The following is a 23,862-nucleotide window of genomic DNA, read 5'->3' as shown; positions in this document are numbered from 1 at the left end:
TTTAAAAAAAAAAATCCAGGATCACAAGAGGAGAATTCAAGAACTAAGTGATGCAATCAAATGAAACAATATCTGTATCATAGGAATTCCAGAAGGAGAGAGAGAAAGGGGCTGAAGGAGTACTTGAACAAATCCTAGCAGAGAACTTCCCCAACCAGGAGAAGGAAATAGACATTGAAATCTGAGAGGCACAGACAACTCTCCTCAGACATAACTAGACGTGATCTTCAGCACAACATATCATAGTGAAACTGGCAAAATACAAGGATAAAGAGAATTCTGAATGCAGCTAGAGATAAAAAGACCTTAACATACAAAGGTAGACACATAAGGGCAGTAGCAGACCTATCTACTGACACTTGGAAGGGCAGAAAGGAATAGCCGGAAATCTTCAATGAGATGAACAGGAAAAGTACGCAGCCAAGAATCCTTTATCCAGCAAGCCTATCATCCAGAATAGAAGGAGATATAAAGGTTTTCCCCAAAAAACAAAAAACTGAAGGAATTTATTGCCACTACACCAGCCCTAGAAGAGGTCCTAAGGGGAACTCTGAGGGAAATGTTGCAAGCAACACAAAGTACCAGAGACATCACCACAAGCATGAAACCTACAGTTAACACAATGACTCTAAACCCGTAGTTTTCAGTAATAACACTGAATGTAAATGGACTAAATGCTCCAATCAAAAAACATAGGGTATCAGAATGGATTAAAAAAAAAAAAAAGACGTATCTGCTCTCTATGAGAGACCAATTTTAGATCTGATGACACCTTCAGATTGAAAGTGAGGGGATGAAGATCTATGTATCATTCTACTGGAAGTCAAAAGAATTATGGAGTAGCCATACTTCTATCAGAGAAACTGGACTTTAAATTAAAGGCTGTAACAAGAGATGAAGAAGGGCTTTATATAATAATTACAAGGTCTAGCCATCAGGAAGAGTGAACAATTATAAATGTCTATGCACCAAATTCAAGAGCACCCAAATACATAAAACGATCACAAACATAAGCAATCTTATTGATAAGAATGTAGTAATTGCAGGGGACTTTAAAACTCCACTTACAGCAATGGATAGATCATGGAGACAGAGAATCAGTAAAGAAAACAATGGCCGCAAACGATACACTGGACCAGATGGACTTGACAGATGTATTTAAAACTCTACAACCCAAAACAGCAGAATATACTTCCTTCTTGAGTGCACATGGTACATTCTCCAAGATAGATCACATACTGGGTCACAAAACAGCCTTCAGTAAATATAAAAGAATTGAGATCAGACCATGCATGCTTTCAAATCACAATGCTACAAAACTTGAAATCAACCACAGAAAAAGTATGGAAAAATCTCCAAAAGCATGGAGGTTAAAGAGCATCCTACTAAAGAACAAATGGGTTAACCAGGCAATTAGAGAGGAAATTAAGAACTATATGGCAACAAATGAGAATACAACAATCCAAACCCTTTGGGATGCAGCAAAAGCAGTCCTAAGAGGAAAATACATTCTAATCCAGGGCTATCCCAAGAAAGTAGAAAAATCCCAAATACAAAATCTAACAGCATACCTAAAGGAACTAGAAGCAGACCATCAAAGACACCCCAAATGCAGAAGAGAGAAAATAAGGATTAGAGAATATAGAATTAAAACAAAAACAAAAACAGTAGAACAGATCAATGAAATTAAGAGTTGGTTTTTTTTATTTTTAAATAAACAAAATTGATAAACCTCTAGCCAAGCTTCTCAAAAAGAAAAAAGGATGCAAATAAATAAAATCACAAATGAAAATGGATTTGTTATAACCAATCCCTTAGAAATATAAGCAATTATCAGGGAATACTATGAAAAGTTATACACCAACAAACTGGATGGCCTAGAAGAAATGGACAAATTTCTAAACATACACACACTACCAAACCCAAATGGGAAGAGATAGAAAATCTGAACAGACCCGTAACTAGTGAAGAAACTGTATCAGTTATCAAAAATCTCCCAACAAATAAGAGTCCTGGACCAGTTGGCTTCCCTGGGGAATTCTACTAACATTTAAAGGAGAGTTAATACCTATTCTTCTCAAACTGTTTCCAAAAAATTGAAATGGAAGAAAAACTTCCGGACTCATTCTATGAAGCCTGCATTACTTTGACTCCCAAACCAGACAGAGAGCCAACCAAAAACAAAACAAAACAAAAAAAAAAAAAACGCTATAGGACAATATTCCTGATAAATACGGATTCAAAAGTTCTCAACAAGAAACTAGCAAACCAAATTCAACAGCATATAAAAGGAATTATTCACCATGATCGACTGGAATTCATTCCTCGGCTACAGGGCTGGTTCAATATTCAAAAATAAATGCAATACATCACATTAACAAAAGAAAAGAACCACATGATCCTATCAAAAGATCCAGAAAAAGCGTCTGACAAAATACAGCATCCTTTCTTCATAAAAACTCTCAAGAAAGTTGGGATAGAAGGAACATTACCTCAACATCATAAAAGCCATCTATGAAAAGCCCTTAGGAAAAACTGAGCACTTTCTCCCTGAGATCAGTAACATGACAGGGATGTCCACTTTCACCACTGTTGTTTAGTATAGTGTTGGAAGTCCTAGCAACAGCAAACAAATTGAAAAGCCATCCAAATTGGAAAAGATGAAGTCAAACTTTCACTTTTCACAGATGACATGATACTGTATGTGGAAAACCAAACAGATACCACCAGAAGTCTGCTAGAAGTGATCCATGAATTCAGCAAAGTCACAGGATACAAAATCAACATACAGAAATCGGTTGCATTTTTATACACCAGTAATGAAGCAATAGAAAGTGAAGTCAAGAAACTGATCCCATTCACAACTGCACCAAGAACCATTAAATACTTAGGAATAAACCTAACCAAAATTATAAGAGATCTGTATGCTCAAAACTATAGAAAACTTACGAAGGAAATTGAAGACACAATGAAATGGAAAAACATTCCATGCTCATGGATTGAAAGAATAATGTTAAAATGTCAGTATTACCCAAAGCAATCTACACATTCAATGCAATCCCAATCAAAATTGCACCAGCATTCTTCTCAAAACTAGAACTATCCTAAAATTTGTATGGAACCACAAAAGACCCCAAACAGCCAAAGTAATATTGAAGAAAAAAACTAAAATGGGAGGCATCACCATCCCAGACTTCAGCCTCTACTACAAAGCTGTCATCAAGACAGTAGTGGATTGGCACAAAAACAGACACATAGACCAATGGAATAGAGAATCCAGAATTGGACCCACAAATGTATGGCCAACTAATCTTTGACAAAGCAGGAAAGGGTATCCAATGGAAAAAAGATGGCCTCTTTGACTGATGGTGCTGGGAGAACTGGACAGCAACATGCAGAAGAATGAAACTAAACCACTTTCTCACACCATACATAAAAACAAACTCAAAAGGGATGAAGGACCTGAATGTGAGACAGGAAGCCATCAAAACCCTAGAGGAGAAAGCAGGAAACAACCTCCTTGATCTCAACCGCAGCAGTTTCTTATTCGATGCATCCCCAAAGGCGAGGGAATCAAAAGTAAAATTGAACTACTAGATGCACATATTCCCTGCATGAGGCATGTTCTAACCATGTTCTACATTTTCCTTTTTTGCTACTATCATATGTTTGCATGTTCTGCTTCTACAGCTAAAGATTAGACTATCTACACAATAAAAGAATGCATCCACCAACCTCCCCCCCCACCCCCGCCCCCCAAGGACTCTGAAATGCTTAGGAGAAAAAGGGAGTTCTCTAAATTTAACATCTACTGGCAACTCACTGAAGCAGTTAATGACCATGTGTGAAAACTGGTGCTCACAGGAAATCCACAGAGAATTCCTGATGAATCACAAACTAAAATCAGAACAAATAAGCAAGGTGGTATTTGTAGTATTACTCTTCCAGGAAGAAAAGAGAATTCAATTTATCCTATTGAAATTAATACCAGCCTTAAATATAAAGCTTAGGGAACAAAATGGCATAAGACAGCAATTTACTATTGAAATCCTGATTATAAAGGATAATTTAGACATGTGGACTGAAAGATAGCTATACTGAGCTATATCAATCACTGCCAGAAGACTTTCTAAATAGTTTACTTCTCCTGAAAAGATGTGAATAATTTCCAATTCTGTTTATCTCTCCAGACCAGGTTGTGGAATTAGAATTTTTATTTGCAAAGTAAAATTGACAATGTTTTCAGGAAGGTTGCAAACTCACAGTCTTCCTATCAAACCAGTGAGTTCCTTAAAACAGGAAAGCCATTTTTAAAAGTCTTTTCAAGAAGCATCAAAATATCAAACACAAAGCTCTTTAACCTTACCTCATAGTAACTCCGAACTGCATTGCAAAACGCTTCGTCAGCCACAATTTGAGTTTCTCCATTGAGGAAGGCNAAAAAAAAAAAAAAAAATCAGCCAGTCTGAGAAATGTAACAATTCTTAAAAATTTTAATAGCTAAAAGTTAGATCTGACACCTAGAATTAGCATTATGTTAAAGAAAAAAAAAAAGCTAACAACTACTGCTTATACTATGGCTCAATTTTAAAACTTTTCCAGCTCACTTCCCATACTCTGGAATCCTAACATTGCAATGCAATACAAGTTTCTATGCCAGATGGAGCTCCTGTGTTTACTACCCTGGTCTCTTTGTAGAAACAGGTAAAATCTAAAATACGGATGAGAAACGAAGTGTTGTGCAAAATTGCCAGCTGTCCTGAGCGCACAGGCAGAGAGAACGAGGGTCCTTGGAGATGAGTGAACAACAGCTGCCTTAGATGAAGGGTAACAGGAAGGAAAGCTGCAAAGGACAGAGAAACCCTGACAAAGAATCCTCTGGAAAGAACATCTTTTGGATGCCAGAAGTTTGGATTCCATGAACATATCTCAATGCTTGAGAGGAGATAAAGAATTGACTGGAAGACAAATCCAGAAAACAGAGAGGGAACCAGCAGACAGAGAGTGCCTTACTAAGCATACCAACTAAGAGCTATACATCAGGGAGGGGAGTTCAAGTTCACAACCAGACTTCCTCACCCCAGGTCAGGCTGCCCTAATTATTACTAAAGATGTGTGGGACATGAACCATGACTTACCAACTATGCCCTGTAGTCATCAGTGACCAGCAGTGTTAGCTATTTAATTTGTAGCGCTCAAGGCAATAGGAGACTCAGGAGCCCCTTATTAAAAACTGAAGGATTTCAAGACCGTAGTAACAGCACTTTCCACCAAGCAAGGGCCCTTCGAAGCATGGAGCCCTGGGCAACTGCCCCTAAAGCCAGCCCGGACTACAGGGCACAAACTTCACCAGACGTGACACACAATAGGTCCTGCGACAGCTGAAAATGCTTACTTGCTGAGAGAACATAGTCTTGCAGAAGAAAAAAAAAACCCACACAATCCGAACATAAAGAAATGATCTTTCCATTTCATTCATTCCTCATCAGACTATTAAAGAACTCAGTCCAGTTCTGGATTCTACAGAGAGATGTGAAGCATTTGGAAATATGCTAAGAATAAAATGATTAAAGGATTAGGAAGGAAGGCTAAACAAACTGGTATGATTTGGCTTCCAACAGAAGGCTGATGTGACCTAAGTTTAAATCTGCTCAAAAGACTTATTAAAATGCCATTCCAACGGGAGAGATAAGCACTTTCAAAAGAAAGTGAGTCTTATTCAGGAATCTAACAAATAAGACAGTCTGTAGAGAAGATGCTGCTGGTAGAAGTCTTACACAGCCCTATTGTACCCCCAGCATAAGACACCTCTTGCCCTGAGCAGCAAAGAAGCAATGCCACTCTTTTTTTTTTTTTTTTTTTTTTTTTTTTTTTTTTTTTTTAAATGTTACCTACTTCATTTTAGGGAAAGCTAAACCAAGCTCAAATGTAGAACGATCACCATTTTATTACACTTCTCATTTTATAACATAAGGAGAATAAAAGTAGGGAGTTTTTCTGTGTAAGTACTGGAAAGGGAAGTGGGGTCTGCGACTTCAGCTCTTGAAGCACGGCTCACACAAAAGGTCCAGACGGAAACAGGACAGCAGTTGTCGAGAGCACGTTAGCTGCCAAGCCCAGGAACCGCCAACCAGGGCTTTAACTCGCAACCCAAGTGTCTAGGTAACATAATGAACATGGAAAAGTGTGCCAGTGACAAGAGACTGGTAGGGAGCTTACTGAGCCTTTGCCCCATCTCCCTCATTTGATTAAAAACAAACCAAAAAAAGGTAAATAGCTCTCAAAAACTGGGAACTTCATTCAATTTTCTTTCATCAGACGCACTTTCTTCTTTACAGTGTTTATTTTGCCATTCAACCAATGAGTTACTTCTTTGGGGGGGGTTTATGGCATGGAATATTCATGAATACCCATCAAGTACCCAAGAGCTGAGAAAACTGTCTTCTTAGAAACTCCAACACTTGGTATAGTTCACAAACGGGCCAGAGGCACCTGGGCTAGATGTCCAACTTCAACGTTTTTATGAATAACAATTTCTGCAGGTACATGTAAGACCTACAATGACTGCCACTATTATAGTGATATATGAAAAGTCAATAAAGTACCTTTTTAGTATAGAAGTCTATATTTCCACAAAAGATATGAAGGAGAAAAAGGAAATTAAAATCTAGCAGTAGGGATAGCTGTTTAGGAAGCAGAGTTCCCTAAAATCTATTTGCATTATCAAAATAAATCATATTACACATCAACAGAGACTACAGAATAAACCCAAGAATTAGATACAAACACACTCCCAACGTGTACGATAAAATACCTTTCTAGCACCTCAAGTCAGAAGTAAAAGATGGTCTGTTTAATTAATGAGGTTGAAGTGGATAGCCAAGCAGAAAAAAATTAAATTGTATCATCACATACACTGTTACAGTCCAAATGAGTTAAAACTTTTAACATAAGAAACGTAGAGGTACAAGAAAAAAAATTCCTTTAAACGCAAGCATATCAAAGACCTTTCTAACTATGAATGCAAATCCACAAGTCATAAATTTAATTGCAAAAAACATTAAACAAATTCTCCATAGCAAAAATCTCATAGGCAAAAAATCATTAGAAAAAAAGACCAGTGGGGCGGGGGAGGAGGAGGAATATATGTAACTATCTTACAGAGCTAATTTCCAGACACAGATCTCAGACACTAAGAATTTGTGAACAGAAAAATAGATATATTCATAGAAATGACTCTTAAGCTATGAAAGCATGCCTAACTTCATTCATAATAAGTAACATGCAAATTAGATCTACATGACAGAGAAAGGATTCTGGGAAGATGGTGGAGTAGGAAGCACCAGAAATCTCTCCCACCTAGACTACAATCGCATTGGCAGTTTCTGTCTGATGTATTTTGGAATTCTGGAGTCTACTGAGGGCTTGCAACTTACAGGGGACGGCTTGAATGTAAACTGCGGTTAATTTGGGCCAATTTTAGCTTCTAGCACAGTAGGAGCTAGTCATCCCCCATCCCTCCACTCAGTGGCAGCAAAAAACAGAAAAAAAGCTAACAGCCTAAATTTTCATTAAGTAGAGGGCTAATAAATGCTACATCCAAACAGTGTAATACTATTTGCTCTATAAAAAGAAGAAAGTTCTCTTATGTATGGATATGAAAAGATCTGCAAAATATCTTGGGGGAAGGAAGTTAGTTATAGAACAGGATATAAAAATAAGCCACCACTCCCATTGAAAACAGGCAAAATTAGAACACGTATGTGAGTAGGTTTCCACATGCAGATGGAAACTAAGGAAGGATGGCTATGGGTACTGGACAGATGGAAAATAAGTAAAAAAGACTTTAACCTATACTGCTGTATTTATTTTAGATTTTAAAATCTCAGGACTCTGCTAAAATTTTATTTTAGACTTAAAATAAGCTAGGAGAGCAACTCTGCACATGTTTTAGCACAGAACAATTGTGTTCCGTCGCATATAGTCTAGATCTCATCATCTTGCAGGGAGACTGGAAAACAGATGAACTGACTTATCAGTTCTACTTTCAAGTGAAAGATTTGAACTTGACAGTCCCACTTTGGGGGGGGGGGGGGGTAGTAACATCTCAAGGTTTAGAATTTCAAGGAAATTTGGGCCAGAAAAAAGTAAGAACAAAACTGTAGCAATCAAATTTAATATTCTGATCAATGCATTAAAAACTTCACAAAATCCCTATGAAGTCATCTCTCAGCCTTCCTCTGAGCCTATTAAAGCTAACACACACCCTCACTGCCTCATAATGAAGCCTACACTAATTTTCAAGAATTGAAACTTGCTTCCCTCCCCCTAAGGCTTTCACACAATCCTAGTTCTAGCACGGAGACAAAACAGATTAAACGTTACTTTCTTTCAACATAGCCATTCAGGAACTGGAAGACAGGAGCTGGCTTCTTTGAGTCTTCGCCTTTCCAGGATAAAGTCTGCCAGTTCCCCAACATCCTAAAGGTTTATTTGTAAATTAAACATTTAATCTTTAAATAGAGGTTCATTACTGGTAATTGTGAAAAAACCACATTGAAAGATGTTAACATACAAATGGAACTCATTACAACAGTCATGTTGTCTGTCCTAAAAAGTACTGGGTCAACTGGGCATGATTCTCCTAAGGCAACGTGGGCAACACCGAAGGGGGAGGGCCGCATCCCACATGCTAAGCACTCTTAATTCAAACAAAAAATGAACTCTTCTTGGCAGTCGAATCAACTGACTCACATCATTCTTATAAATAAAATTTCTAAAACATTCTTACATGTGTTTCAGTAAGTTAGGTTTCATCTTGCTAGATTTGGTCTACTATTCCAGTTGGTTGGTATTTTGTTAGATTTCTAATTCCGTCACCCAATGACCAAAGAACTCTCCTAGTTTTAAGTCCACTAACATACAGTGGTATCTGTAGTCTTCAACTGGGTCATTTTAAGAAAACTTCAGCTGAGGATTAAGAAACAGGAGACCTATTATTACAGGGATTCACCCAAATTTGACAATCTATTGATTAACATTCTTTGGGGCAACTGATTTTATTAGAATTCATCCTGTATTTTAGTTTTGTCCATATACTGCCTTCACAAGAGTATATTTACCCATGAATGCATAACGTTTTTCAAACAGAGAAAAATTTGATGCAAAAATTATCCAATGGGAATTTTTAGAGAGCTTTTTATATAAAATTGCACAAACTAGAACATAAATATCCTTGCAAATATCTAAATACAGCCAAGAGATTAGGCTTATAAACAGAACACTCTGAATACTGACAGCAGAGCTAAGTTTTATGACTTCTGGCTGCCAGTGATAATTTATCCATAATAACTGCCACAGAAAAGACACTTAATTTTCAAAGTTCAAATATGTTTTGTGTTTCTTAGGTGTTTTTTTCCTTCATTTTCAAATTAGATTCTAGCATTTTCATTCTCAGTCATGATCAACTGAAGACTTAGGCCAGCATCTTGACTACAGTAGGAAAGCAGCCATTTATTTCAGTCAGGAACCCGGAAATCCAGCAAGCACTGCTGTGCAAAGCCTGTCCTGGCCTGTGCTCCCCCATCAAGAAACTTCACGCTCATGGTGGGGGCTGTGTGACATCCACGTAAAAGTGATCAGATTCCAAAGCAAAGTGGCAGGTCACTAGTGGGTATGGTATCCCCCCCCCCCAGGTTTGGAGGCTGGGTCATGGGGTATACCTCTAAGAGATACCAACAAATATTTTTCAAGAAAATCAAAGGATTTACTCCAGGCACTGATGGTCTCTGAAATACACAAGCATGGCTTTAATGCCTATTAATGAGATTACTAAAAGATATTAACAGAAAAAGATGAAAGTAGAGATGCTATTTTCATTTTTCCCTCCCTACCAAAATTCTGGCAGTCAAAAAGATGTACATAAAACCATTGGAGCAAGGCGCCTGGGGTGGTTCAGTCACATAAGCATCCCACTCTTCGTTTTGGCTCAGGTCATGGTCTCAGGTCCTGAGATCCACTGCAGTGTCAGGCTCCCAGCTGGGCATGCAGCCTGCAGGAGATTCAATCTCCCTGTTCCTCTGCCCTCCCCTACTCATGTGCACACTCACTCACTCTCAAAACAAAACCAAACGAAACAAAACAAAACAAAAACACTATTAGGGCAAAAATGCCTTCCATGTTTCTGAAACCACAAACCTCTCCAAACTGCCTATCAGTAGAAAAACAGGGACCGTGGCCTCTTAAGTTATAAATCCTGTAGAAGACATTGCTATTACTAGTTTCCTATCCAGGTAACTTTTCTTGCCCTCTTCTGTAAGCACAGGTATTTGGAACAGTGAATACCCCTAGGTAAGACTACAAATAACAGCCTCATCTAGTACTTCCAAGTTAAGGCCTAAGAGATGTAAGCAAAAGTGTGTGTGACTTGCAGGAAACCCTAAAGGGTAGCTGAAAAGCCAACACTTTTTATCTGGCTTTCCGCTTCTACTGACTGGAATTTGAGGTGTTTGTAGGAACTCTCAGGTTGGCCCATAAAGATGGTGGAAGATAGAAAGAGCCTGATACCCTTTTTGACATGGAGGAGCCACTGTAACCCTGGACCATCTACCCCCCAATTTCCTTTACATAAAAGAGAAATAAGCCTCTCTTATTTGGAGTTCACTAGCAATACGGGACCAAACCAAATCCTAACTGACACAAATCCCGAGGAGATACCTGGGTGAACCAGGATGAAAATGCCATATTGTTACTACATCCCTTCCTGGTAAGGTTATCTTAGTTCTTAAACAGAATATTCCTTCCATGTTATTTTGTATATTAAAAACATCTTTATCTAGGGGCGCCTGGGTGGCTTAGTCGGTTAAGCGTCCGACTTTCGCGTAGGTCATGATCTCGCGGTTCATGGGTTCGAGCCCCGCGTTGGGCTCTGTGCTGATTGCCAGCTCTGAGCCTGGAGCCTGTTTCAGAGTCTGTGACTCCCTCTCTCACTGACCCTCCCCTGCTCACACTGTCTCTCTCTCTCTCTCCTAGAAATAAAACATTATAAAAAAAAAAACAAAAAAACAAAAAAAAAAAACATCTTTATCTAGTAAACTTGACCCAATGAACAGTGAACCCTAGGGTTTAAGTGCCTGATGGAGACTAAAAACAAAGCTATCTGCCAGACTGACTTCTATTGTCCCACAGTACTGAAAGTGGGTATTAAGAAGCCTCAAATCTACAAACACTGCTTTAAAACATTTTATAATGAAATATATACAGTGATGAGTAGAGAAAGCAAAATCCCACTGCATAATGGACAGGCTCCAGGCTCGTCTTAGCCACTAAGTGAACTACTTCTATCCCCATTCTCACTGGCCTCCTAAGTCAAATCAAGCCTCAGCAAAATTACATCCCATTACGGGATTGAGGGGTGTTGGGGGATGCTAGTAAATACTGGAACCTGGAAAGTTAAATCCATGAATTCAATCAATTTTCTTGTTGCACTAAATACATTCCACCCAAGTCTCATGAAGTCTTCCTTAGTCTCCTATAAAGTGTTCATCTTATACATGAGGAAATTAAGCTCAAAGAAGTTAAGCACTTTGCCTAACTGCACCATCTGATAAAGGGGCAGGGAAAGAATGTAAAGCATATCTTGGTCTAAAGCCTATACTCTCTCTAATCACCATACAACTAACTCTGTTTTGCTCACAGTCACTCTCCCCCCTGCCCACCAGTAAGAGGTTTTATCACCGTCTGTTGTGTCACAGAGAGCTTGTATGTTTTCTTTTGCTTATTAAAGTCTCCCCGCTAGAATAAAATCCACATCAAGACCACGATTTTAGCACAAAAAACGTGCTATATATTTTTTTTTAAGAAAGAACAAATGAACAAAGAAACAAACACCAGCTGCTATGAAACTTCTTTACCAGGAGAGCTACATCTTCCATTGTCATGTTCACCTACCCCCACAAGAAAGCTGGCTTATCATGCAATCATAAAACCTCAAGACTATCTCAATCTACCACAATGGAGCAGACAAGAGCTCATCAGATAGATTCACTTATTTCTTAACAAGGTTATATGTGACAAATGGGGCAGTAATAAAGAGCACAGGCTCCGGGTGTCAGACTGCCTTTTTTCCAGGATCCTCTACAATTTGTAGGCTCTTCAGGTCACTTGTCTACACAAGGAACAAGGTCTCCCATTCCTTATCTAGTCAAGGGGGATGCTAGCAACATACAATAAGGCTGTTCTCAGTGATAGGGGAAAACCTGCTTAACAGGTTTTGTTAACATATTAAATGCTTTATAACGGTAACCTGTTATTTTAGAAATACATGGGGATTTCATTTCCACAGTTGCAAAGGCCAGAAACAAAAACTAATCTTAAAATAGATGCAGATGGACCATTAAAAATAGACTGCCCAGAGCTATGCTGTCCAGTACATAACCACACCTGGCCACCAAGCAATTGAAATGTGGCTGGTCCAGGTTGACATGTGGTCAAAGTCTAAAACACATACAAGATTTCAAATAGTACAATAAAAAATATGAAGCATCTTACTAATACTTGTGTATTGGTTATACACTGAAAGACATTTTGTGTCTATGGAAAAATTTATTAAAATGACCTTCATCTGTTTTTAAAGGGCCACTGGAAATTTTTAAATTACTTACATGGCTCTGATTTTAGTTCAATCAGACAGCACTGGTATAGAGAAATGTGTGTGACGGTCAAATGTCCATGGAAGGCAGATGAACAAGTCCACGCTACATCCTGCCAAACACCTGTGACCTCACAGCAACGAGACCCAGAGTATATGGCTTGTGGCAAAGTCTTAGGGTACAACTGATTCAGAAGAACACAAGAGCCTAAAGGCAAAACTTAACTATTTGCCTAGTGTTTTTTCACTGTCAGACAGTGACGCAGGCGTTATTAGTCATGTTTTCGATGAGAAAACAGCCTTAAAGTTGAAGGGGAAAACCAGTTAGGTCACAGAACCAAGACCATAACCTGGGTATCCTGAATCCAGGTCAATGAGTTTTATTCTATCACTACATGCTGCCTATCCCACTAGCATGTTGTTATTTGACTCTAAGTCTTCAGTTTCATCTTACCAAAGACAGTCAAGTGTGCAGTTATTCAATAAGACTTTTCTTGTTCCTGAACATGAATATTGGGTAAGAGAGCAAACTGCCAAATCTTGTTGGTCATTATCCTCCAACAATCTGCTTTAGGACCTTCTTTATGAGAGCATCAGTTTCACCCACTATTCAGAAGGAGATGGACCTATGGACACCTTTAATGGTCCCAACTAATAGAAGCTCATGAAAACCAAATCCAAACCAACTGTGAGTATTCTCCGCTCCCCCACCACCACCTTCTGCCCACTTGACAGCTGGTAAAATATGGTTTCTAGGTAGGTCTATGGAAGTGTCTCTGGAAGAGATGAGGACTTGACTCAGTAGACTGAATAAAGAGAGCCATCCTCACCAATATGAGCAGGCATCACCTAATTCATTGAGAGCCTGAATAGAAACAAGCTGATAAAAGGTGAATTCTCTCTTCTCCTTGAGCCGTGACATTCATCTTTTCCTGCTCTTGGACATCATAGCTCCTGGTGCTTGGGCCTCTGGACTCACTCTATATAGTAGCTTTCCTGATCCTCCAGCATGCTGAGGGAAGATTGTGGGACTTCTCAGCCTTCCTAATTGTGTGAGCCAACTCCTGTAGCAAATCTCAGATATATAGATATAGATATGCTATGGGCTCTATTTCTCTAGAGAACCCTGACTAATCTGCCAATTATCATAAAGAACAGCTTTACCAATCTGTTGCAATCAAGCAAGTCAGAGATGACTATGGGTATATAAACCTCGTGAACCGTTCTGAGATGTTCCTACTGCAATGAAAATTCACCCTCTCCTCCATGAGGATCTGACAAGATCGGTAAGGCTTCCCAAAGCAATCGTCTTGGAGACGGACAAGGTTAAAAAGGCAGAAAACAGGAAGCAGTCCAGCACATGGTCAGCCACCTCACCACCTGCAAAGTTGCAGTCTGTCATAAACAAAAGCTTCTAGTCCTGTCTTCCTACGACTAATTCTAGTAGACCATGTCAAGGGAGATAAGGGGATTGCCCTTTTGAAACAATAGGACTTCCCCTTGACCACCCTTAACAGACATGTAATTAATACCTAGTAATCGCTAATACTAACTGATCACTTACCACATAGTACACATATTTCTAACCTCTTTACAAGGGTTATTCTAAGCTCCCATGAGGTACGTTCCTCATGTCAAATATGAAGCTAAGATCCAGACAAGAAAGATCCAACTCACATAATACGAAGGCAGAGTCAAGTGCATCTGACTAGCACACTCTTAGCCATTGTCTACCCTTGGAATTTCTTCTTGAGCAAATCATTCTTCATACCAATCTCAAGATACAAGACCATCAGAGCCTGACAAAGCCATCACAGGATTTGATGAGCCTGGCAAGTTGAGGCAAAGCTCTTCTCTTTCCCTCCTTATCATCTGGCCATGCTTGCTCACCACACTCGGGCTAGTCCCCTGCCTAGATTTCCTTTCTTCCTTTAGAAAGTAACCCAAATGAAACCTCCAAGAAGAAATCTCCTTCCTCCTGCTCCCCTCAAATGAAGTCATCCCACCCTCTGTGTGCTGTGTGTGCACTTCATATGTGCCCTATCATTTGCATAGAATGGTTTTCTTCTCACTAGGGTACACATTCCTCAAACAGGGATGTCCGTCATCTATGTTTCCCACCAAGTATAATGCTTCCTGATAAAAAGTCATTTACAGCAGAAGAAAATCTAGAGTTGAAGAGTAGGTCATCGTGCACGATTTCTGTGCATGTATCCTGTCATAAACATTGACAAAAGACACTAGCAGTGACATAACTGAATGAGGAGCAGTGAACAGTCTTAAAATTCCAGTACCGTGGGTTTTCCAAGTTCATGGTCAGACTCAGGGAGGCCTAAGAAACACCCAAGGATTTCTTTGCTGAGCAGCAGTGTGAGTAGTTCTGTTTTGCAGAGAACACTGTTCTCAGGCAGGCAGAACTTTGTGCCTTGGTACCATCTGGTATTTCATGGCAAAGTTCCGTATGCTGAAGAAACAGTGATTTTATATTCGTCACAAAGAATTTGGACAGACTTCGCAGCAGACAACTGTGTACTTGTCTAAAAGCTTAAACAAGCTGACCAGCTCCAAGCCACACACTGGCCTTTTCCAGGAGCTAATAAGTGCTCGGGGACAATGGCTTTTGAAAGAAAACAGCATATAAATTTGCTTTCCCCAGAAATGTCTGAAGTTTTTGCTTTCCTTCTAAAGCAGATACATCATGGATGAGAAATGGCTCTCTGTAAGAGAGGGAAGAAAACAAGCTTTCAGTTTGCCATCTTTGCTGACCCATCGCTGACACACACAGTGGGGGAGACTCCAGTGAGAGAACAGCTGCTTTCCTCCTTTAATTTGGTTAGAGTGCATTCAACAGAGTTACAGAAGCTCCAACTCAAAGGGGCCTATTAAAATAGGGGTTTATTATCACGGATCTCAAGACAAGAAGGTGCCAGATCAGTTAACCAAGTCACTCAATGAAGTTGTCAAGGGTGCAGGCCTTTTACATCTAGGCGTATCCTTCCGTGTGCTGGGTGTCCTCCAGCTTCCCTGCTTCCAAAGAAACCCACATTAACTCTATCGAGGCATTTTCCCATCATGAAAACTAAAGATTAAAGAAACTATTTTTACTCTGAAGGGGTAGAGACAGCTTTCCCAGAATCAACACGTTCTTGCCTGTAGTATTTCTCCATACCTATTACTATCCAGAAAGGATTCATGGATCCATTCCTGAAATAAGGGAAGGGGGAGGATCATGACAGACTGATCAAGAGTCACCCTGGGAATTCAAGAGGAATCCAGTCACCCCTGCACAGTGGGGGGTTGATATCTGAATAAAGCCAAAGGTCTGGTTGAGGAAGAACTACAGCTACAGAAGGACTGTTATGTAGGCAAACTAGCGCTGCTCTTCTGTCCTGACCTTTCCAACGAGGAGGCTTCAACTGGAAAACTGCAGCGAAGAGATAAGGCCCAATATGTTCAAATGTCTGGTTCATTTCCCTAACAAACAAAATTTTAGTCTGTACCTCAAACAGAAATCTTAGCAGCAACTTTAAGAATTTGAGTTAACTCATGTTGATTACCGCAAAGATCACATTACCCCTTTAAAGAGAATGGTTTCTTATTGCCGTCTTTAACCTAACAAAATTTTAGCCAGCAAAACATGCTATGCTACCTCCACAACTTCATGGGCTAACACTGGTTATCAGTAAATTCAAGGATTTGAGAAAAATCAGATTTAAACCAAAAAAAAAAAAAAAAACAAAAAAAAAACAAAAAAAAACCTCTTCAAGATTAACATTAAAAGAACTGAACATGTAGACTGGGATGATATAATATGTGCTTTAAATTTTTGGATTCTATTTTTTTAATGTTTATTTAATTTTGAGAGAGAGAGACAGAGCATGAATAGGGGAGGGGCAGAGAGAGAGAGAGGGAGACACAATCTGAAGAAGGCTGCAGGCTCCAACCTGTCAGCACAGAGCCCGACGCGGGGCTCAAACTCACAGATCGCAAGATGGTGACTTAAGCCAAAGTCAGTGGCCCCCACCGAGCCACCCAGGCACCCCTAAATTTTTAGATTCTAAGAGCAATTTTCAATTCATGTGCAGGCTACTGCTAGTAGGTGATAAAGGCAAATGGATAGTACACTTGTACACAGTGAGGTCAAACAAAATAAAAAAAAAAAAAAAAACTATGTAACCCACTAACTTATTTCCCCACTAAGAAAAAGCAAATGGGGGCACCTGGATGATTCAGTTGGTTAAGCATCGGACTGTTGATAGCGACTCAGGGTCATCTCCAGGTTCATGAGATCAAGCTCCATGTGGGGCTCTGCCCTGACAGCACAGAGTGCACTCAGCATCCTCTCCCTCACTGTCTTTACCCCTCCCCAGCTTGAGCATGTGTGCACTCTCTCCCTCTCTCAAAACAAACATTTTTTTTAAAAGGCAAATAGACGTTTATTCTGTCAAGTACAAAGCTAGCTTTCAAGTAACTCAAACCAACAAAATAAGGGATCTTAAAATAAGGCCTACTGCTAGAGCTAATTTAGTTGAATGGCTACTTTTGGCTATGCTGCTGAGTCTAAGCATTCACCATGTCCTCCTTTCCTACCAGTGTGCTTCTAGGTAAGGCTGCCAAATATAGGACATCCCAGTAAATTTGAATTTCAGATCCGCAATGGGTAATGATAAAATGCTTATACTAAACATGTATTTAGGGTAATTTTTAGTATAAGTATGTCCTATGAAATAATTGGGATGGACTTATGCTAAATGTTATCCACAGTTTACCTAAAATTCCAGTGGCCCTGGGTCTCCTATAGTTGTACTTGTATTCTACCTTCTGACTCACTGACGCTTTGATAAGATCTTCCCTTTGTCCTTTGGATCGCCTTGTATTCCTCTGCTTCTTAGGACCTGACAATGTGTCATTGTCACTGTAACTGTCACCTCCAACTTCTTTATCTCTTTGGTGCTATCTATAAAGGAGGCTCACAAGGAAATTTTTACAACACACCTCAATATGGTATGCAAGATGAAAACCGGACAAATAGAGGAGACACCACTAAGAGGCAGGTGTGAATGTTTTTAAACAACGAAAGACTGGGGAGTTTCTCAAACCTGGCTCATCACAATCTTTGGAAGCTTTTGCGGAAATGCAGACACTGAAGGCCTGCTATTTCAGACTTCAGAATACAGGGACCTGGAAAGCTACTCTAATTCCTGAGGGTCTGATATTCAGCTAGGGTTGAGGATTACGGGATCTGGTACCCATGACTTAAGACATCTACTCAACTAAACCAAATGGAGAGCGGCATCAGTGAATTAAGGTTTATTTACACAACATACTGCTTAGATTTAACTTGTAAATGTGTATTTTCAACTAACAAAATGGAAAAACGGGCATGCAGGATACACAGGCATACACAGGATAGGACTACAAGCAATTTTTAGATTTTTACTCATGACCAAAAAAATAGGAGTTTTATCTTCTGGATGTTAGCATAATTAGGAGTTATAGTTTAAGATACAGGAACTTCTTAAGTTGTAGATCTTGTCTACTTGGAAAGCATGTAATAAACAAATGCTTATAAATAAAGCAAATTTCCCATTAGAAACAATACAGGATATAATTTTCCAGGGCATGGGGAATTAACATACAGAAACTGAAGTTCATCCACATATCCTACCCAGGTAGAAGGCGGGCCACACACACTGTAGTAGAAATTAGGGCCGCCTGGGTGGTTCAGTTATGCATTCTACTCTTGGTTTTGGCTCAGGTCATTTTCTCCTGGGTCGGGAGTTTGAGTCCTGCTTTGGGCTCCACACTGACAGTGCTGAGCCTGCTTGGGATTCAAGCTCACCTCTTCCTCTGCCCATCCCCTCCCTTGCATTTTCTCTCAAAATATACTTTAAAAAAAAAAAAAAAAAATCAAAAGCATGCTCTCCTTCACCCCATGCCCAGGAAAGTTAGCCTTCACACACACTCTAACCTTAATCTGCCTGAATCTTAAAGAAGGTGACTTTATATACCAAGCCTAAAAATTTTTAAACAAAACACCATATTGTAAAAAACTAAAGCAATTCAAATCAACATGGAAAGACTCTGGCCACACAAACTGAACCTCCAAATACAACCAAAACCACAGGCATGGAGAAGGGTCACTGCATAGCATCACTCACTCGTGACGAGAGGTCTTAAATATCACCACATAATACATTGGTCTCAAGAGAAAACCTACGTTATACCAAATGCCTATAAATAAAGGCTCCTCAACAACGAAGTGCCATGTAATTCAGGCCACAGAATTTACATTTTGGTCCTAGAATTGTCTATTGGGGTGCCTTCGGCTCTACTCCATCTCCTGCCCACACCAAGACCTAGAGCCAAGCCAAGTAGAAGAGTCCTTATTTACTCTTCGTTAATGTTTAGGACTATTATCAGTTCCATTTTGCAGGAGAAAATTTAGATTCACAAAACAGATGTCCAAGAAAACTCAAGACAACTCAAAAAGGATTCAAGATGCTAAAAACTGAAAGATAATCTAGGATGTGAATATATAGAACAGAAAAGTTAAATATTTTGTGCTAAAGCACATCTGATTTTTTTTTCATATTGGAAGACATTCCAGTGTTTCTGTTGAATGTTTCTCACAAAAAATTCTATGAACAAACCCTACTTATCCCATAAAATATCTATTGACATTGTTAAATTACAATACAACCCACATTACTTTTGTAATAAAGAACAGCAAATTTTAATGCTCTCTGAAATAGCTTTCTGAAGTCCTGAGTATTATAAATAATCGAAGTGTTCCTGGATATCACTGTAAAACTTGGCTACAAAGACAGAATTATAAATATCAATAATAGAAATTAATACACATTAACAGTTACGAATCTAATTTAGCACCACCATCATTAGGATACTGCAAAGAATTACATAAAAGCAGGGGCACCTGGGTGGCTCAGTTGGTTAAGCGTCCAACTTCGATTCAGGTCATGATCTCAGTTCATGGGTTCGAGCCCCGCGTTGGGCTCTGTGCTGACAGCCAACTCAGAGCCTGGAGCCTATTTCAGATTCTGTGTCTCCCTCTCTCTCTGACCCTCCTTTGCTCATGCTTGCTTGCTCTTTTGGTCTCTATTAAATTTTTTTTTTAATTACATAAAGCACCTAAAATAAAAAACACTGGAGAAATTTTATACAATTCAAAAGTCTTCCATGTGACAGTTTTATGATTTGTCACCTCCTCCTAAACATTACTCACATATCCTACATTTGTCCACCAAAATGTCTGGCTTTCTTTAATGAACAACTCTCTGGGTTATAGTTGTTTCTAGAACCCTTGCCTTGTTAAAAATTCCTACAGTGGGTTAGTATCTAAACCCATTAGTTCTTTAAAGTACGTGGCAGCTTAGCATTAGCTCACCAGGCCAGCAGGCTTCCCCTAAAACACAGGGCACCAATAATTTTCCCTCCTGGTTAGGAAATGAGTCAGTAGAGGAAAAAGAAAAGAAAGCAAGCAGACAGAAGGCTGTGAGGAGGAAGCAGATGAATAAAGAATAAGATACTGAGATTGGAACTTCTACTCCCCAAAAGGGAGTCATCCTGAGAGAAGTGTTCAATGGATGTTCTAGCAGTTGATAACTTCATTAATAGTCCTCAGGTAAAAGATTACTTGTCACTGCAAACCTAGAAATTAGTTTTAATATACATCTTAAAAGCACATTTTTGAAATAAAACCTGACAAGATATAATTAAGTCAAAGATAACTTCCCTAGGAAAGAGATGAACTTTACACTACATACACATAAAACAGAATAAAACCCATTTTCCTGTTATTCATAGTTTAAGCCAAACACCACACACATCCCTTCCCAATCACTGCATTGCCCTACAATTTTCTACATGCACACAGTCAACTTTAAAGCAATAACTGCCTCAACGTTTATTTAGAAAAGCTGTTAATATTTAAGGTTTCTGCAAATACTCAGTAACTCAATTCAACAAATATTCGAGAACCTGTTACATACCAAGTACTTCAATGACAATAGGGGGCGGGGGAAAAAGTCCACTATCAGCGAGTTTAGTTAGTATTTGGGTGAAAATACATCCTCATTTTCCAATATTTTGTGTAACAAATTATGATGCTTTGAAATACAGTTGTGATTGAAGAAAGGAAGTTTCTTCCTTCCGGGATCTGATTTGTAGAGAGTCCATTTTAGCTAACAGCTATGGCTGCCAAACATAGGACTAACTTCGAGCACACTCCACTGTGTATGTATTAACACAGCAACGCATACGGGTACTTGCAGAACATGCATCTATACTCCCCCTACCCTCCCACTGGTTTGGGGGTGGGGGGTGGCTGTTAACAAGCTCTACAGAGCAGGGCTTCCCAACTGTGGCTGCACGTCACCAAAAGAATTAACCTCTTCAAAATATGATTCAAAAACTAAGCGGTTGAATCATATTTGAACATAATTTACATGGCTCCTTCCATAAAGCTCCTTGGTTAGGCCATGGTCACTCTGACAGATAAGTCTCGATGCAGAGCACTCCCCACCCACCAGCAGCACCACAGGGTCCCCACAAACTGCAGCCCCCTGACCTCCAGCTCAAGGAGGATAATTGTCCTCACAGTAGGTTTATAACCAAGGACTTCTGTTGAGTACCCACATGTAAAATGTTTAGAGTTCACTCCATTTAATTTGCTGCTTTGTGTTTCACAATTTTTCCTACTAACAAGAAAGTGGCACAGCTTATCACTACTACCACTACTACTACTGTTTTTCTGTTCACCTACTGTTGCTTTTAATACTTAACCAAAGTCTGATCTTGAAGGAATTTGATGATTTGGAAAAAAGTTTGCTTCTCAATTCATGAAATTTAATTAAAAGGACTAAAAGCCTTTAGAGCTTCTGAATAGATTTTTTTTCTAATGTTTTTATTTTATGAGCATCTGTATTTATGTGAATTTCTAAGTTTTAATTTTTGAATATTGCAGGATATCTGTATCTCGGTATTTCCTAAACCTATTTAATTTTTGAGTAGCCTTAACACTCTTAAAACAGGCAACCTTGGGGTTTTGTTTATTTGTTTTGTTTTGGATCAAATTTCAAATTCATAATAGCTTGAATTTTTAAAAATCTCTTTCCCCTAAAATACACTTTTGCTTTTTCATTTAGAACACCTTCAGATAAGAGTGATAAGTAAGAAGGTTTGATACTAACTAGGCAGTATGAAGATTAGATCAGATCAGGATTTGTGTATCTCAGTAATTCTTTTCTGCAGCCTAAATGTCTTATTTCATCATAAACATTATCAGGTTCAGCAAAGGAATTACACAGAAACGATGTTTTCCATAATACATTCATGTTAAAGAAGTGAGGAATTTTAAGACATTTTATGAGCTATGTTATAAATGTATCATACTGAACTCAAGAACTCAAAGTCATGCAATTAAAAGCTAATGCCCAAAACATCTCACCTAAAGCAGGACATCGCTTATTTTAACAGTTATTTTAACGGTTACAGATTATCAACATTAGACTGTATAAGGGACCAAAAGTGGCAGCTGTCACAATTCTCAGAGATAGATGTCAGATGACAGGCAATACTAATTCCAAACATTAAATCAAAAACTTAATTTTCATTACAGGTAATGTATCTGAATGTTAAAATGGTCTCATTCCTTAACAACTAAAAGTCCAGAGAAGTCAGGCTTAGAACAACACTTTTTGCAGAGAAATACCTAACTACTAAGGATGAAATATCCTCTATGGCAGAAGAAAATCAAGAAACAAAGAAGATGTTATATAAACAAGGCCTATGTTTATGCTCTGCATTGATAGGAATATGTAAAGGCTTTGACATCAAGAGTTTATTCTGAGAACACTGCCATTTAATTAACCCGTCATTTTCCTTCCAAAGACCCTTCCGATAGAAGTTTGCCTGGATACTGTATTATGTTCACCAAATAGTAAATATAATCCAAGTTGCTACCATCCCATCTGTTTTCAGCTTTTACAGGAGGCAACCATCATTTGTTATGGTTTCCTACCACAGCATACTGATGACAAAAAGTATGTCTAAGGAGGAAACTAAAAGGGGATTTAGGGGAAAAAAATAAGAGAACTGTAATGTTTTATGCTCACCTTGCAGATTGGTTGGTGGATACTTATTGGCTGGCTTCAAAAGGTGGCAGACATTGGAGCACCAGAACTAACCGAAGATTTACAAGAACTGGATGAATATATATAAACATGTACTGACAAAGCTTAAAGACTGAAAACAATTCAACTTCAAAAAGCAAGGTTAAAACAAATCACTAGCATGGTTGAGTTGGTGTTACCATTTGTATCCTAATACTGCAGGACATCATGTAATTATGCGTGAAGAATAAAATCATTTTACAAGTCCTCATACGAGAAAGTTCAATCTGAAATACACTTATATTTACAAAAGTATCCCTACTGTTAAAAGAGATGCTACATCTGAAGATTATTTATGCCCTCAATAATCAAATTTTCAGATACTTAAAGTATTTCCCAGGTCATAATCATTCTTCATTAAAAAAAAAAAAAAAAAAGTCCGGAAATGTTTCAAAGCCTTACAGATATCCTAATACCTGCTATTTTGCATCCCGCGTTGTTGTAGTATACAGTACTGCTATCCCGTATAACTCCAGGGGGGCCATCTTTTATGTTCAATAAACATGAATGGTACTTCCTAAAACTCTGCTACAAAGGCAGCCCTTGGTCATACACATAATGACCACTGTTGGTGTATTCCAGCACATAAGTGAGAAAGCTCTGACATAGAGCCAAAAGGCAAGGTTTTGAAACACTGCTGAACAGCTTGTTACCACAAGTTGGGCATATTTTTCAAACCGCTCCATGCTACAATAAACTTGGCATCCCCGACCTCTATGCGGCAACAGAGAGGACGGTAATGCCTTTGGTTGAGGCACTCCTGACCACATTCAAAATCCTAGTTCTTGCTCTAGATGCCCAGTCATCCTTAAGGTTACAAATGTAGGCAGTCCAGACATTCGTGTCCTGAACACTTGGCTGAAATTTGAAAAACTGAACAATCCTCCTTCTAAGACTCCTGCTTGGATTCAGATTGAAGTTGAATTATAAGACTGACTAGCAACAATTACATACTTGAAGATTAAAGAAAAATTATTTTATTTTAGACCCCAGAAAGAAAAAAAAAAAAAAAAAAGGAGG

The 23,862-nt window shown here is 38.8% G+C and overlaps 1 protein-coding gene across 5 annotated transcripts in view; it reads right to left on the bottom strand.

Annotated features, from left to right (window-relative positions):
• Positions 1 to 4,441, bottom strand: part of CADPS2 (calcium dependent secretion activator 2) — a 397,782-nt gene extending 393,341 nt beyond the window's left edge. For all 5 annotated transcript variants that reach the window (XM_077773241.1, XM_077773245.1, XM_077773242.1 and 2 more), the window contains exon 1: positions 4,367 to 4,441. The gene's annotated coding sequence lies outside the window, so the exon portion shown is untranslated. The remainder of the gene's footprint in view (positions 1 to 4,366) is intronic.
• Positions 4,442 to 23,862: the final 19,421 nt, after the last annotated feature.

The sequence above is a fragment of the Crocuta crocuta genome, unplaced genomic scaffold, assembly GCF_008692635.1.
Source record: "Crocuta crocuta isolate KB4526 unplaced genomic scaffold, BGI_CrCroc_1.0 scaffold16, whole genome shotgun sequence".
Lineage (NCBI taxonomy): Eukaryota > Metazoa > Chordata > Mammalia > Carnivora > Hyaenidae > Crocuta > Crocuta crocuta.
The sequence above is the reverse complement of the archived record's forward strand: the minus strand, read 5'-3'. Positions and strand labels throughout refer to the sequence as shown.